The sequence below is a fragment of the Eucalyptus grandis genome, chromosome 6, assembly GCF_016545825.1.
Source record: "Eucalyptus grandis isolate ANBG69807.140 chromosome 6, ASM1654582v1, whole genome shotgun sequence".
NCBI classification, from domain to species: Eukaryota; Viridiplantae; Streptophyta; class Magnoliopsida; order Myrtales; family Myrtaceae; genus Eucalyptus; species Eucalyptus grandis.
In genome coordinates, this window is record NC_052617.1 from 16267042 (window position 1) to 16285816 (window position 18775).

Sequence of the window (18775 nt, forward strand, 5' to 3'; positions counted from 1 at the left end):
ATTGTTTGCCCAAAGAAAAAATGTGAACTTGAAATTTTAAGACAGGTAATTAGACCCTTGGTCTCGTATATCTTTCTTGTCTAATGTGATAGATTTTCCTACATCTTACTCATTCGACAATTGGATGAAGATACTCTACCCGAATCACACGTATCCTTATATGTGTCCGAATCAATTCTTAATCACGTTAATGCATGTAGTGATATATTTGCAGTTGGAATATGAAAAGACATTCATGGAAGTATCGTGTAGGTATGAAAGATTGACATCTTCTTTGAACACGATGAATCATCCCATCCATAGGGAAGTTTCCAATCTCAAGAAAAAATGGGACATGGAAATTTCTAAAAAGCTAATAAGCAGAAATTTCTCCTCCTTAAGTGCGAAAGCAAAAGCAAATTGCCAAATCATGGAGCAAGGGTTCCTTTTTCGTCTATATCATACAAATTTTAAAAAAAAAAGTAAAAAGAAAAAAAAAAGGCATTTGACCATCGAAGTGTTGGGTGGCAAGACCCATAACCTAATTGGGTTTTACTTTTAATGAGTTGATTTTCTTCGTTTAACATTGCTAATCATTAATTTGAATCTCAAAAGTATTAAAAAAGAAAAAGAAAAAGGCAATGGAGATTGACTTGAATCTTGTTTGAGGGGCCGTGCCTTTTAGCCAATTTTAGATTCGGAATGTCGATTTCTTTAGCTAAAATTAAGTACTTTAAAATTTGGAAAGAAATAAATGAAAGTTAACATTGAAGTTTTCCTTTTTTTTTCAAAAAAAAAAAAATCAAAATACGTATTGATAAAAAGTAAGCACCACAGCAAAGTGTAAATATGGATATATTTTATGGATAATTGAGTAAAGAGTCCTCACTTCTCAATACTAGGGATGCCATCATGATCACCACTCACCATAGAGATGCCTTTTAAATGTACGTATATCTTGCCATACGACGACATTTTTCTCGTGTCGTGTCTTATGTTATGGCTACATCTATCACCTAGAGGAGGAGTAAATAGGTGATATTGTAAAAATTAAAATAAATTAAACTAATATTGCGAAGATACAGCTTCTGGTGACAGAGAGTGTAGTGGTTAGATCTTACCGATATACAATTTTATCGCAATTAAAATAAAGAGAGTAAATGATAAAGAATTGCATACAAAAGATTTTAGTGGTTTGGCTTTTGCAAGTCTACATCTACTCTCCCACTGAAAACCTATTGGTCGGATTCCACTATTAAGAACTAATAAGAGGTTATAAGATTTGAGCAATGAATACTCAAGCTCATATGGATACTCCTCACACACTCTCAATCTTTAAATGATTACACAATATTGCTTATAGAGACAAATGTATTTGATTGGAAAATACTCTTTCAGACTTTGAAATTATAAGTTACAATTCTCTCATTTTACGTTTATGGTGGGGGTTTCTCACTGTCAGGCTTCAATTTTCTCGTGTTACGTTTATGTGGGGGGTTTCTCACTGTCAGGCTTCTCAGTTTTTTTAGATTGCTAAATCTGTTTAGTTGAATTTGATGCCTTTCTTTCTATTGGTTCTTGAGCTGCTTTAGACGGTTGTTCTCCTTGATCAGAATCTTCAAGTATTTCAAGATTTTCATCAAAATTTACGTCGATGGATTCTTTTACTATGCGAGATCTTTTATTGTAAACTTTGAACGCCTTACTTGTAGTTGAGTATCCCAAAAAAATTCCGTTGTCTGATCTTTCATCTAACTTGTCAAGCCAATCGTTAGCATTTCTCAAGATAAAACATTTACAACCAAATACTCAGAAATGTGAAATATTTGGTTTTCTACCTTTGAAAAGCTCATGGGGGATTTTTTACTAATGAAGGTCTGAGGAAAACTCGATTGATTATGTAACATGCTGTTGAAACGACTTCTACCCAAAAGCATGATGCAATTTTTCTTTCAATGAGAAGGGTTCTTGCCATTTCTTGCAGGAACCTATTTTTCCTCTCTACTACACGGTTTTGTTAAGTTGCATAGGGAGTTGAAAATTGATGCTCAAAACCATTTTATTCACAAAAGTTTATGAAATTTTGTTTTTGAATTTTTCTCCATGATCCATTTTGGCGCAAGAATTGAATATCATTTTTCATTTGAATTCTTTTTACAAATTTTGAAAAGTGAGAAACTAATTCATGCTTGTATGCAAGAAAGAAAACCCACATGTACCTTGTATAATAATCAACTATTATTGTTTGTGTTTTTGTTGGTCCAAAGATGTCCATATGGAAAAGCTACAATGCACGGTTATTAGTTACATAATTAATGGGTTTGAAGGAGTTTCTTACTTGTTTACCAAGGGCATCCACTAAGCAAACTTCAGATCTTTCAAACTTTAGATCTGGTAATCCTTGTACTAGTCTCTTCGAAGAAAGTTCCGAAATTTGCATTGTAGTGATGTGTCAAAGCTTCCTATGCCAAAGACCTTTTTCATTTTCAATTGATACAAGACATTAAATGTCATCAGTTTTTATATCCAGTAAGTATATATTTCCATGTTTTCTTCCGGTGAAAGACTGCTTCTGATGTTGATCAAATTATAATTGAGTCCTTTGACAAATATACATCTCTTCTGGTCAGGTTTCCGATCTCAATTGTTCCTTTACCAATGATCTTTCCTTTGTTGTTCCCTTCAAAAGATATGCTTCCATCATTAAAATTTGTAAGTTTAATGAACTTACTTGGGTCACCAATCATGTGTCTCGAGCATATGCTATTTGATTACCACTTGTATTTCTTCTTCTTTGGTATCTCAATTTCTTCCTCGGAATCATAATTTGTAATCAAACAAGTGTTATCATAATCTTCGTCACTTTCCTCACACTCAATGTCGCTCCATGTTTCAGCCTTCAGCGCTTTCTTTGTTTTCTCATACTTGTTCTTTTTTTCTTTAGAAGGGGACAATTAGGTTTGATGCGTCCTTGCTTTTTGCACTTGAAACAGACCACGGTTTTGTTTTCATCTCTTCCATTCAAGTTTCTTTTTGGCTCAGATGATCTGAATGGTTTTTTTTTTTTTTTTTTTTTGAACTTCCTTCCTTTTCTGGCCATCTTTTGAATCTTCTTCATGATGAGTGCAATTTCCTCATCGTCTTCTTCGTCATCTTCTAAATCTGAATCATCAGAGTCAAGATTAAATTTTAAAGCTATTACTTTCTTACCTCTAGTGTTTTCATTGGTCAAACGTTCTTCTTCATAAGATTGGAGAGTTCCCATGAGTTCATCCACGGAGAGATGATATCCTTTGACTTTCTTAAATGGACGTCTTAATGTTGTTCCATTCTTTTAATAGTCCTCAAAGTATCTTGTTCACTTTCATAGGATTTGATATAGGTTGCCCTTGAAACGCTAGCCCATTGATAATGTCAGTAAATTTGCACAAGATGTCAATTATAGTTTCTTTAGGTTTCATCTTGAAGGCTTCATATTGCTGGAAAAGAATGTTTACCTTTGTCTTCTTAACCTAATCGGTTCCTTCATACGTCACATGCAACCTGTCCCAAATTTCTTTAGCAAACTCACATGAGGATATGCGGTTATTTTGAGGGAGATAAGGCACAATATAAGAATAAACTGCTTTAGCATATAAAACTTCTCTTTTGGCTATTTCTACCTCAAACATAGCTTTGACTTCAGGCTTTTTGCTATCCGTATCCTTTGAGGAAAAGGCCGGAGGTCTTACACCTTTTAGAATTGCGTCTCACTCTAAGGAATCCTTGGATCTGATGAATACTTTATCTTGTTCTTCCTGATGTTGTAGTCCTTTCCATTAAAGTATGAAGACCTTGTGTAACTCTGTCCTTCCATAAGTCCTAATGCAATATTGCTAGCCTAGAAAGATCGTTAACTCAGAAGTAATTGAATCACTTCAATAAAGAATAACCATGCTCTAATACCAATTGTTATAGCTAGATCTATCACATAAAGGGGGTGAATAGGAGATATTGCAGAAATTAAAAGAAATTAAAGTAATATTATGAAGATATAGCTTCTAGTGACAGAGAGTGTGGTGGTAAGATCTTATCGACGTGCATTTCTATCACAATTAAAATAAACAGAGTAAATGATAGAGAATTACACACAAAAGATTATAGTAATTCGACTTATGCAAGCTTACGTCTACTCTCCCACATTATAAACCTATTGGCCAGATTCCACTATTAAAAACCAATCGGAGGTTATAAGATCTGAGCAATGAACACTAAAGCTCGTGTGGATAACTCCTCACAAATTCTCAACCTCTAAATGATTACACAATGTTGCTCATAGAGACAAATGTATTTGATTGGAAAACATTCTTTCAGACTTTGAAATTATAAGCTTCGATTCTCTCGTGTTATGTTTATCCTTTCAACTTCGAGGCCTCTTTTTATGCTATTCCCCATACAAGCTGACCGTTGGACATATCTTCAAGAGGATTATCCAGCCAATCTACCACTTGGTCTAAATCTTGCTTAGAAAATCTACTTCCAGGTTGCTAAGGATGAAGCTTACATAGATTTTGATTTCCATACAGTAATATTTGGGTTTCCATAGTTTAGTGCTTCAACTTGGAAAAAATGCTTTTCCTCATGCACAACATTCAAGGAAATCCAAATCTTCAAGAGATATATTGGAAATTTCCTTTGGAACTCCTTATATGTAAGGCAAGAAATCTAACCAATCATCACTAGTTGTTGCATGAGTATATTATCTCCTTTCTAGCCATTAGACAGAACATATAAGGAAATAAATAATTAAGCCACAACTTTGATTCTGATTGACACCATCTGATCATATCCCATTAGACTTTCCACCTAAAAAATACTTATCATCATAATCAAAATTTTTTACTATGGATAAGTTTTGTTAAACTTCAAAATTACTTTAGGGAATGTTTTACACCTTACACATGATGTAAACATGGACACAAGGTTTTGTGTGATTCTCATGTGAGATACTCTTGGAGATCCAACCTTCGGGCCTATTTTGTTCGGGAAAAGTTTTAATTTTCGAATATGTTTGTTTCAGAAAAATTTCATAATAAGGGAAAAATATTTCCATGAAAATCATTTTTGAAAAAAAATGTTTTCCCCTTTTTAGATTAAGAAATTCATTTTTCTCATATTATGTATGAATATTTTCTTTCACCACAAATGATTTTCAAGCAAACGCATGAAAGTCCCAAAAATTAATTTACGGTAATTTCTTTTACTCAAATAAACACATTATGTATGAATAATTTTCTTTCACCACGAATGATTTTCAAGTAAACGCATGAAAGTCCCGAAAATTAATTTACAAGAATTTATTTTTACTCAAATAAACACATTATTCATTTCGTTGATATTCAAAATAAAATATTTTTTCAATTTTGTTGTAAAATGAGATTAATCGGTTAAAGAATTATTTTTTCTTGATCGGATTGTTGATGAACTATTAATTTAACAAAGAAGGAAATCTATCATTTTTTTTTTTTTTTTTTTTACAAATAAGTTCATTTTTCAATGGATTCATAAGAAGTTCCTTCTTTAATTAATCATCTTTCATTTTATATTTTTATTAAGCTAATATGTAATTAATTCAATTTACTTTGTTATTGCTTAATACAATATGAAACTAAATATCTACTACTATTATCAAATGTATTCAATAGTTTTCGATTTGTTTTTCTTGAATACATGTTTAATTTGAAAAACCAAAAAATTCAATAAGAATGGGAATTTTGAAAACATGTTTGGCATGTCTTTGAAATCTTTCCTTTTATATGCTTTTTTAATCAGTGTACTCCATCTTTTAACATCTATAAAGACACTAATGCTGGTAAAACAACATTAGTTCAGTAAACACAGTATTTTACCTTGATCGAATTGTTGATAAACCACTAATTCCTTGTGAAGCAGAAAAACTACCAAATTGTTGACGATGGTGGTGATTGTGATGAACCTCTTCATCCAAATTGGGCTCTTGTATCAACTAAAAGTTTCGGGGGGTTGGTCTGCAAACCCTTTTACGAAATTGCTGAAGATGTCGATTGAAGCCTAACATCTTTGCCTTCCTCTCATTAGGAGGCAAAGAAGATGGTGAAAGAGTTGGGGCTTGGATGTGAGAAAATCGACTCTTGTCTGAGTGGTTGCACTTGATACGTAAATGAAAAGAGATATTGGGAGTTTTGTCCACTTTGTGGTTCTTTGTGAGGGAGATGAAACAGGATAATGTCGACGACACATTTGATGAGGAAAGCGTCCGATCAAAGCAGGGAAACCCCGCGAAGGTGTTGAGAAATTTTCCTTTGATGAAGGCCGCACGAAGGATGGAATTGTTGAGACATCTGACTGATAACAATGACTTGCAAAGCATTCAATTAATGATATCCAGAATATGCGGCAGAACCGCCAAACAACACAAGATTAGGTTTAATTAAGCGATGGCTTCAATGCATTCAGAACCATGAGTTGTACTTGTAGCGCACAACCAGTCGTCGTGAATCGCGATTAATTACAACACTGAACTGTGGCTTTGCATGAAACAATCTTCAATCATTCTGTCACGGTCCATCTTGGCGGAAAATTACCAAAGCGATTCTAAATCTATTGCAATTTTTCCAATTAAATCCTAAATTTTTCTTTTTTGTAGTTGTATCAATTCAATCCATCCGACTAAATTTGGTTAGCCAACACTCACATGATTGTTGATTAGCACCGTTTGACCGATACTAATGTGGCAATTTTTAAATATATATATATATATATATATATATATATATATATTTCGAATTTTTTTCTTTTTTTCTTTGTTTTTCTTTCTTCTTCTTATTCTAACCCTAAACTCGCCAAACCTAGCTGTCATGGGCGAGCTCACCCATGATGGTGAGGCATTGTCAATGCCTCGCCGACTTTAGCCTCTAGTTGGTCTGATGACGAGTCAGGAAGAAAGAAAAAAATAAAAACAAAAGTTAATAAAAATTTTAAAAAATAAAATATTATTAAAAGTTAACAGAGTTTTAGATTGCGAGCAAGTCTTCTCTAGAAGATCAATGATTTTCCCGCTTCTGCTAGTTTATCTGGCCGGAGTACGAATGGCCAAATTGCATGTCCTTCTTGTGCTGGTTTGACCGACTCAAAAAAATTTAAGTCATGGAAGAGAGTTCTCCTATCCCACTTTTGCTAATTTATTTGACCAGGGGTTGATGTGTCTGATGCCTCCAAAATAAAGTTTCAGATTGTGAGTCCAATATAATTGTGTTGGTTGACAAAATTAAAATAACCCTCAATGACTCGACATTAATCTGATTAAACATGCATTGAAGATGACGTTTGCTTAAGTCTCGTGCATGAATTCACCCGTGGAATCATTAGTATTTGGTCTAAGTCTAAACTTCTGTTTTAGATGCCGTGATTTTTCTGCTGTTGGTGTCTAGATTTATAACATGGAACAGAGATAAAAGAGGCCATCTTTGGCCAAAGCAAGTCAAAGTACAAACCCTCACGCTCCGATTCCAAATTCGATCAAACTTAGAACATGCTCCATCGACGATTCCATGACTCACGCTGTGATTGGAAAATTTCAGCCTTTTTCAACGATGACTATGTACACACTTAAAAGTTTCTTCAAATATCTAGGTACGCACATAACTTGGCTTGTTTTTTCTAAAATAAATTTATAAGCACTTGAAAGTTTGATTTATTTTTCTATGATGTTCGAATATTTGAGTTTAAAAATGATCGGACTTTTTAGAAGCCAAAACAAAGAAAGTCGTGCATGGACATATATTAATTGTTCTAGTATTAATTAATTGTTGTTATCTCTAGACCAAGTTAGAGAGCTTTTATAAGCAACTCAAGAAAGAGCATGTGTGAAACACTTGTCGACATCAATAGAGACTTAGATACCCTAATGTACAAGCACCCATTAATAAATGGGATAGACTATCATGCCAAATCTTTCAATTTCCACGACCGTGCAATTCAATTGTTGTCCTAAAAAATCCTAAGATAATATTATTTTGTATGTCTAAATTAGAATCCAAGGTCAACATATATGATACTTTTGTTTTGTAACTACTCTAATAGGACAACTCTTTCCATTGATTATATTTAACATATATGATACCACCACAGCATGCAAATAATATTGGGTCAAGGGCCGAAGATTTGGACTTCATTGGTTTGTAGGCTCAAAGGGTATTTCATTGGCCTTCACATTATTGGGTCTCCACGGCCATACCCCCCGAATAAGGTAATGAAGTTTCTAAGAATAATGGAATTTGGACTCCACCAACGATAAATTGTATAATAACCTAAATCTGAAATGTGGTCATAGCAAAATTGTCAATGCTGAATCACACTCAAACTCCCCACATTAAACAAGCCCAGAACGCTCATGGACTTACTAACATATTCGATCCTCAAACTTAAAAAAAGGTAAAGTCGTGAACTCGAATCACAGGAAAGTGAATGCGAACTGAGTGAACTAAGGACGAACGTTATGATTTTTCTAAAAAAAGAACATCCAGGTGTTTCGAAAAAAAAAAAAAATCCTCAAACGAGGAAGTGACTTCGTTTAGGCATTATCACAAACACATGGCGGTCAGCTCCGATGCATAGCACAGAGACAGGTTTACACAAGCTTGGTTCAAGCATTCCGTCAAGCAGGGTGGGCATGGAATGAGGAGAAGGTCGACATATCCAAAACGCAAGCTCAGACCAAAATCCGCAAGCAATGAACCAGCAAAACTCGACTTCAATAGGGACGACTCATTTGCGCTCAGTACAAACGTGAAAATCAGCAAGTCTCGGCCATCAACAAAGAACACGAACGAGCATCTAACGTAGGCTATTCATCGAGCAGGTGGCGTGCACAGTCTGAGTAACAAGCGAAAGCTCAAACGGGACCCAGACAAACCAGGGCCTAACAGCAACAAAGCATAACATAGTCGGTATCCGAACTCGCACGAACTAGACAACGGTAGCCCGGTCCGGCGAGCCCAAATCAGGGCACAAAAACAGAACGAGGAGGAAAAAAAAGGGGCCGTCGGTGGTGCTCCCTAACCGGCTCGGGGGCGGCGAATGAGGGCGAGCTCGATTGATCGGACAATGTCCGGTCGCCCCGCGCGCCTCCGAGCCAGAATCCTCGGGAACTCGACGAACCCGAAAGGAGAACAAACAAGATTCGAACCGAGACTTAACGTGGCTTCGGCTCGGGAAGGGGGCTGACGTCGGTAGGTTGTCGGCCGGGTTTCGAGTGTGCCCGTCGCCGGAGGACACTCGCTCGTTCTCAGTTTCTCTCTCGATTTCTCACCACGGACCTTTTTTTTCCTCGCTTTTCTCTCTCCTGTCCTGAACCCCTGCGAACTCCCCGGTCAGCGTCCAGAGGCCTCCTTTTATAGGCTCGACCTGGGGAAGAGTCCAATCGGTCTCGCTCGCCGGCCGGTCCTTGGGCTACACCGGCGGTCCCTTCTCCTCCCCCCTGCTCTGGCGCCGATCTGTGCTCTGCTTTGGACAGATCTGCAGCATTGTCACTTTGCCGCCTGCTCTTCTCTTTAGCCGGCGGTCCCTTCCGGCGTCGCCAGTCCCTCGCACGGACGGCGGTCCCTCGCGTGCTCTGTCTCCCGCGGGTGAGCGGGGGAGAAGGAGGAGGGAGTAAGGAGGGGCCTGGGCCGGGGAAAAGAATAAAGAGGATGGACCCGACCCGGGCTGCAAGGAAGGAGAAGAGAGGGGAGTAGGCCGGCCTGGCCCGGCTTCCTTTCTATATCAAATTCTTTTTAAATTTTTAAGTGTTTAATTAATAATTTAAAAAAGTTTATTTTTTTTTAAATTAGTAAATTTAGCACTATTAATGCAAATGATCTTAATGCCTACCTGCCGTGTAATTTAATGAAAATTTCTCTGTTTATAAGTTACAATTTAATTTTTAATTTTCTATGCAACTTAAATTTAAGTCGTTGACTTAAATTTAAGTATCAACAAAAATTAGAGCAATAGAAAAGACTATTGTCATTGAAGAACGATATGAAAAGAGGGAAAAAGAAATTAAAAGACTTTTATTGGATAAACTGGCAATATGAAAAAGGTTATTATGCAAGAAGAGTTGGACAAAAGCTTAACAACTCCATTCTAGGTGAATATCCCTACAATTGAGACAATTGAGGAAGACTTGGGGTCGTCTCTCTCTCTCACTTTCACACATCACTCTCTCACTCTCACATCAAGATGTACATGAGCTTGTAGTCCAAGAAAGTTATTGTGCAAGAAAAGTCGAACCAAAGCTCACTCAATTCCGGATGAATATAAATACATAGAAGACTTGGACAAAAGCTTAACAATTCCATTCTAGATGAATATCCATACATTCGAGGAAGACTTGGGGTCGTCTCTCTCTCACTTTTAGACATCACTCTCTCACTCTCACATGCAAACATACAAGAGCAAAAAATCTTTGTCTGTTCTCCCTCTCTCGTGAAGACCTCTCTCTCTCTCTCTCTCTCTTGAAGGAAATTTGTAGTCCAAGAAAGTTATTGTGCAAGAAAAGTCGAACCAAAGCTCACTCAATTCCGGATGAATATAAATACATAGAAGACTTGGACAAAAGCTTAACAATTCCATTCTAGATGAATATCCGTACATTCGAGGAAGACTTGGGGTCGTCTCTCTCTCACTTTCACACATCACTCTCTCACTCTCACATGCAAACATACAAGAGAAAAGAATCTTTGTCCATTCTCCCTCTCTCGTGAAGACCACTCTCTCCCTCTCTCTCTTTCTCTCTCTGTCTCTCTTTCTTGAAGGAAAATTTGTAGTCCAAGAAAGTTATTGTGCAAGAAAAGTCAAACCAAAGCTCACTCAATTCCGGATGAATATAAATACATAGAAGACTTGGACAAAAGCTTAACATTTCCATTCTAGATGAATATCCATACATTCGAGGAAGACTTTGGGTCGTCTCTCTCTCACTTTCAGACATCACTCTCTCACTCTCACATGCAAACATACAAAAGCAAAGAGTCTTTGTCCGTTCTCCCTCTTTCATGAAGTTAAGACCACACACACTCTCTCTCTCTCTCTCTCTCTCTCTCTCTCTCTCTCTCTCTCTCTCTCTCTCTCTCTCTTTCTTGAGGGAAAATTTGTAGTCCAAGAAAGTTATTGTGCAAGAAAAGTCAAACCAAAGCTCACTCAATTCTGGATGAATATAAATACATAGAAGACTTGGACAAAAGCTTAACAATTCCATTCTAGATGAATATCCATACATTCGAGGAAGACTTGGGGTCGTCTCTCTCTCACTTTCAGACATCACTCTCTCACTCTCACATGCAAACATACAAGAGCAAAGAATCTTTGTCTGTTCTCCCTCTCGTGAAGACCACTCTCTCTCTCTCTCTCTCTCTCTCTCTCTCTCTCTCTCTCTCTCTGCATCAAGCTTGAGAGTGAAATGATGATGATTCTCTTCTCGGCTCGATATCTCTTCTCTGTGCTTGTCATTCTCAATTGAATTTTGGCAATTTCTCTTCTCATCTCACTCTCACATTCATACTCCCTATAGTTTCATTAGGGTCAAACAAGTACTTCCACTACAATTGAATCTTTTCAATTTCTGTTAAATTAAAAGTTTTCAAGACCATGTCTTGACCCGAATATCCGTATACTTTCGATTGAGGTATAGCTTTTTTTCACATTCATATAGTTGAGTCCTTAAGTTAGATTTTGTTTTGCTTTAAGTAAGCCAGTCATTAGCAAAAACAATCATTATTAGTCCTCGTTAAATCTGATTGTCACTTGAGTTGCAAAATCAAGAACATTGAAGGACGAGTCTACCGTTTCATGTAATGATACCCACAAATAATTTGTGCTGATAAAACTCATTAAGAGCTGGCAATTTTAAAGCAGTGTTGGTAATTTTTTTGGCAACCGGTTAACCATTAGTATTACTAACTTTTATTTAAAATCGGTAAAGAAATCATGTTTGATATGTATTTGAGTCATTCGATTATTTTATCCATTTATAATACCCTGTAACGAAGATGAAAAACTAGTAGGTGCTTATCAGCTGCATTTGTCTCGTAATAATCAAGGGACATAATATACTTCTTCTTGTTTTAGTATTTAGAGCATACTTTGCCGCTGATCAGTTCCTGAAGCTTGAGAGGGAAATATTTTCACTTTTCATTTCTATTTCGTCACGCCTTTTGAAGGAGAGAGGAAATTTGATAGATCTAGTTGATAGGAGGCTCAATTCTCACTTTGACAAAGAGGAGGCGCTGGTATTGATAAAGGTAGCTCTGATGTGTACTAATGCGACTAGAGCACTCGGCGCCGACGTCATCTGTGGTTAGCATGCTTGAAGGCAAGGTTGTTGTTCCAGTCTGGACTCGAGGGCGTTATCATGACGAGGAGAAAATTGAGGCCATGAGGAAGCATTCTAAAGGTGACGAAGATCATTCAGTTGGTGAGAATATCACCAAGAGTATGTCCATTGATGGGCCATGGATTGGAACCGCTTCGTCTGCATTTGCTAATGATCTCTATACAATACTTCTAGATACTGATTACTGGCAGAAGAGAGAGTAAGAAATGGTTTGTTGTGTTCTAAGTATATTACTTCTTCAATGTACTAGGGCTTTATTTGGTAATCCTTGCGACGGAACTCTTAAATTTTGCTTTGAAGTTTCTCTTTTGCTTACGTTTGAAACTACATGTATAGATAATATAAAGAAAACAAGTGTTATGCAGTGCATTAACTGTGTATTGTGAACTAATTAGTGGGGAAAGCCTAAAGACAATGGCTTGTGGTTTGGTGTTTGTATTCGTGCTGTCTCTTTCCATATTGTTATTCAAAGAGAGACTATGTTGCAAGTTTTTCCTCTTCACACAATAACGATGTAGATGGTGGCCACTGCAAGGGAGGGAATCTATTACGGAAGCTTGTCATTTGTTTGAATAGAGAGATGTGCGAAGTGGCACGTTCTTGCTCTGGACGTGTTTTGTTCAGGAGCTCAACCTGTTATATGTTGCTACTCAAGAATTTCTCTTGGCAAATGCGAATGTTTTCTGTGTTTAGTGTGGATGATGGTCGGCCAATTTCATCTTTCCCATCTTTGAGAAATGATGGAAGAGAAACTTGTATTTCTACCCGCAAAAAATTATCTAGAGAAACTTGCTTGTCCAATCACCGTTTCTTGCAAATGGTGGATTACTACCTCATGTTTTGTTCAGGAGCTCCACCTGTTATATGTTGCTACTCAAGAATTTCTCTTAGCAAATGCGAATGTTTTCTGTGTTTAGTGTAGATGATGGTCGGCCAATTTCATCTTTGCCATCTTTGAGAAATGATGGAAGAGAAACTTGTATTTCTACCCGCAAAAAATTATCTAGAGAAACTTGCTTGTCCAATCACTGTTTCTTGCAAATGGTGGATTACTACCTCATCAATAGACTACTTCCATTCTATCCATGGTTTTATATTATGAGTCAATGCCCAAAACGATCTTAGGTTAATGTCAAAAGAATCAAACAAGTTGAAACCGAAACCGAAAGCTTAATGGGTTCATCTGCTCCACCTAAGATCTAAGAGGTGGGTGCCGAGTGAAGGGAAAGTGTTAAAACAAAGTTATAAATCTTTTGCATTTGTGCCAATTTAGTCATAAACCTTTTTTTTTGTGCCAATTTAGTCTTAAATCTTTTTACTTGATGCCAATTCGGTCCCTTCTGCGTTGCTAGTCCCTCGCACGAATGGTGGTCCCTCGCGTGCTCTGTCTCCCGCGGGTGAGCGGGGGAGTAAGGAGGGACCTGGGCCGGGGAAAAAAAATAAAGAGAATGGGCCCGGCCCGGGCTGCAAGGAAGGAGAAGAGAGGGGAGTAGGCCGGCTTGGCCTGGCTTCCTTTCTATATCAAATTCTTTTTAAATTTTTAAGTTTTTAATTAATAATTTAAAAAAGTTTCTTTTTTATAAAATTAGTAAAATTTAGCACTATTAATGCAAATGATCTTAATGCCTACCTGCTGTGTAATTTAATGAAAATTTCTTTGTTTATAGTTTAAAAAATAATCCTTAATTTTCTATGCAACTTAAATTTAAGTCAACAGCTAAAATTAAGTGTCAACAGAAATTAGAGAAATGGAAAAGACTATTGTCATTGAAGAACAATATGAAAAGAGGGAAAAAGAAATTAAAAGACTTTTATTGGATAAATCGGCAATATGAAAAAGGTTATTACGCAAGACAGCTACATTTTAGATGAATATCCCTACAATTAAGACAAACGAGGAAGACTTGGGGTCGTCTCTCTCTCACTTTCACACACCACTCTCTCACTCTCACATCAATATGTACAAGAGCAAAGAGTCTTTGTCCGTTCTTCCTCTTTCGTGAAGACCACTCTCTCCCACTCTCTCTTTCTCTCTCTCTCTCTCTTGAAGGAAAATTTGTAGTCAAAGAAAGTTATTGTGCAAGAAAAGTTGAACCAAAGCTCACTCAATCCAGATGAATATAAATACATAGAAGACTTGGACAAAAGCTTAACAATTCCATTCTAGATGAATATCCATACATTCGAGGAAGACTTTGGGTCATCTCTCTCTCACTTTTAGACATCACTCTCTCACACTCACATGCAAACATACAAAAGCAAAGAGTCTTTGTCCGTTCTCCCTCTTTCATGAAGTTAAGACCTCTCTCTCTCTCTCTCTCTCTCTCTCTCTCTCTCTCTCTCTCTCTCTCTCTCTCTCTCTCTCTCTATGTATCAAGCTTGAGATTGAAATGATGATGATTCTCTTCTCGGCTCGATATCTCTTCTCTGTGCTCGTCATTCTCAATTGAATTTTGGCAATTTCTCTTCTTGGCTCACTCTCACATTCATACTCCTTGTAGTTTCATTAGGGTCAAACAATTATTTCCACTACAATTGAATCTTTTCAATTTTTGTTAAATTAAAATGTTTTCAAGACCATGTCTTGACTCAAAAATCCATATACTTTCAGTTTTTTTTTTTTGGTCGGTCCAACTCTATTCCTACTCTAACTGTCACTCTCAGACTTTTGCCCTGCCTCCTTGCAAGGCGTAGGAGTCAAAACCCACATATGAAATTACATCATCCCCACCCCCAAACCCCTTGAGAAGGCGGGGATTCGAACCCCTCACCTCCCCATTTCATGTTGGAAGGGTGGCCACTAGAGCAAACCCCAGTGGTTATATACTTTCAGTTAAGGTATAACTTTTTTTCACATTCATATAGTCAAGTCCTTAAGTTAGATTTTGTTTTTCTTTAAACTAAGCCGGTCATTAGCAAAAACAATCATTATTATCCTCGTTAAATCTAATTGTCACCTGAGTTGCAAAATCAAGAACATTGAAGGACGAGTTTACCGTTTCATGTAATGATACCCATAAATAATTCGTGTTGATACAACTCAATAAGAACTGGCAATTTTAAAGTAGTGTTTGAAATTTTTTTGGCAACCGGTTAACCATTAGTACTACTAACTTTTATTTAAAATCGGTAAAGAAATCATGTTTGATATGTATTTGAGTCATTCGATCATTTTATCCATTTATAATACCCTGTAACGAAGATGAAAAAGTAGCAGGTGCTTATCAGCTGCATTTGTCTCGTAATAATCAAGGGACACAATATACTTCTTCCTGTTTTAGTATTTAGAGCATATTTTGCAGCTGATTAGTACCTGAAGCTTGAGAGGGAAATATTTTCGCTTTTCATTTCTGTTTCTAGGCATACTTTTTAAAGGAGAGAGGAAATTTGATAGATCTAGTTGATAAAGGTAGCTCCGATGTGTACTAATGCGACTCAAGCACTCCGGCCGCTGACGTCATCTGTGGTTAGCATGCTTGAAGGCAAGGTTGCTATTCTAGTGCTGGACTCTGAGGGCGTTATCATGACTGAGGAGAAAATTGAGGCCATGAGGAAGCATTTTAAAGGTGACAAAGACCATTCAGTTGGTGAGAATATCACCAAGAGTATGTCCATTGATGGGCCATGGATTGGAACCGCTTCGTCTGCATCTGCTAATGATCTCTATCCAATACTTCTAGATACTGATTACTGGCAGAAGAGAGAGTAAGAAATGGTTTGTTGTGTTCTAAGTATATTAGTTCTTGAATGAACTAGGGCTTTATTTGGTAATCCTTGCGACGGAACTCTTAAATTTTGCTTTGAAGTTTCTCTTTTGCTTACGTTTGAAACTGAAGGTATAGATAATATAAAGAAAACCAGTGTTATGCAGTGCATTAAATGTGTATTGTGAACTAATTAGTGGGGAAAGCCTAAAGACAATGGCCTGTGGTTTGGTGTATGTATTCGTGCCGTCTCTTTCCATATTGTTATTCAAAGAGAAACGATGTTGCAAGTTTTTCCTCTTCACACAATAACGATGTTGATGGTGGCCACTGCAAGGGAGGGAATCTATTACGGAAGCTTTTAATTTGTTTGAACGGAGAGATGTGCGAAGTGGCACGTTCTTGCACTGGACGTGTTTTGTTCACGAGCTCAACCTGTTACTTGTTGCTACTCAAGAATTTCTCTTAGCAAATGCGAATTTTTTCTATGTTTAGTGTGGATGATGGTCGGCCAATTTCATCTTTCCCATCTTTGAGAAATGATGGAAGAGAAACATGTATGTCTACCCAAAAAAAAATTTATCTAAAGAAACTTGCTTGTCCAATCGCCGTTTCTTGCAAATGGTGGATTACTACCTCATCAGCAGACTACTTCCATTCCATCGAAGGTTCTATATTATGAGTCAATGCCCAAAATGATCTTAGGTTAATGTCAAAAGAATCAAACAAGTTGAAACCGAAACTGAAAGCTTAATGGGTTCATCTACTCCGCCTGAGATCTAAGAGGTGGGCGTCGAGCAAAAGGAAAAGTGTTAGAAAAAGTCATAAACATTTTAGATTTATACCAATTTAATCTTAAACCTTAATCTTTTTATTTGGTATCAATTCAGTCATTTCCGGCTAATTTTGGCTGGATTTTGTTGACAGGACGCTAGTCAACTGATGTGGCACAATCGGCGTCAACTGGTGAGGCGAGTGGCCACGAGGGCGGCCTCGTGTGGGGCGGCAAGGCTTGCCCATGGCCGGTGAGGCTCGACTCTTGCCAGATCCAACAAGGGCGAGCCTCACCGCCCTACAAGAGGCTACCCTCACGGCCACCGACGAGGCTTGCCAACCGTCGCCTCAGGCCGATCGCCGAGGTCCGGCGGCGGCGGAAGAAGGAGGAGGAGAATGAAAAAAAAAAAAAAATAAAAGGAAAAAAAATAATATATATATATATATATATTATTAAAAGTTGTACACGTCAACACTAATTGTGCCAAGTCAGTCGGACGACGTACGGTTAGCAAAATCCGATCAAATTAGCCGGAAATGATTGAATTGGCACAAAGTAAAAAAGTTTAGGATTAAATTGACACCGAAAAAAGGGTTTATGAGTAAATTGGTATAAATGTAAAAGTTTATGACTTTTTAACACTTTTCCCGTTAAGTGGATATTGATCAAGTCGACACTTAACATCCCACAATGAAAATTGAAGTATCCACATCAAAGGCAGGTGATTAGCCGCTGCTACTACAACTACAACCTAGCAAAGCAAAACAGCAGATCTGCTGCAACTTCGTTAATCGTGATTCCTTAACCGGCAGACCTCCACCGAAATTGGAAACCAAATCCTGTCTCCTAAGTAACTAACCAAAAAAGAACAAAAAAGAAGGGGTGCATTAAGTGGAATCCGACAAGCACCTGCATCTCGGTGGACCATTACCTCTAGTAGTTACTTTTTCACTTTCTTATCGAATTAATAAATGGAATCTGACAGTTCAATGCCATGCCATTCCTTCCTTCTCTCTCTTAACTCTGTATTAAAAATTTAGTAAAAATGGTTCGTTTTTGTGCAATGCAAAGCAATGAATTTTGGGAACTAAGTGAAGTTACCGCTATGGAGTTGGCATTGACCGTTGCCGTTGGATTTTAACTTTTGCAACTTGGGGGGTAGAGAATGCAAGTCGGACTGCGTTCAATGAGCAGGCCATCATTATAAGGTAAGATGACTTATTTTTTCATCTATCTATATTTCTTAAATCACTTAGGTTTAGGTTTGATTTATGACTATAGGTGCAATCGTTAGTGAAATTTTATTTAAATAGTGATATTTGGGATTTTTTTTTTTTTGTCAATTTTATAACTATCATCAGTTTAATAATTGTGTGTCACTATGAAAAAAAAAAAGAACTTATATTTTAGTTTAAGATAAAATTTGTGGCAAGCTATAGAGGTAATTTTTCCATGACTCATGAAAGGGTAGGTTTTCAAATGAATACTAATGACCGATATCACTAGAAAAGCATTAATGGTTTAGATATTTTTTATAGGACATAGGAAGGTTTAGAGATTGGAAATGAGTTAATGTCAAGAAATTGGCAAAGCATAAAAATGATTTTTTTTTTCAAAATAAGTGGCGGATCTCATCTATTCACATTGTCTTTTAATCTATGTTCCTCTCATTAGATGATGGCATGTGCATTTAAAATCAAAATAAAGTTAGAAAATATCAAGATTAGAAACATGTAAATCAAATTGGAAAACAAAGTAATAGAGAAATTAAATACGTGTGGGTCATGGGTTTCTATGATTAGACTTAAGGGAGAAGTGGGTCTCAAAATTTAAGATTGGTCACATTAGATGCTTCGACTGATATTATTTATATGCTGAAAATTATATTCTGCCTACCTAATATAATAATTTTCCCAATTTTGACAC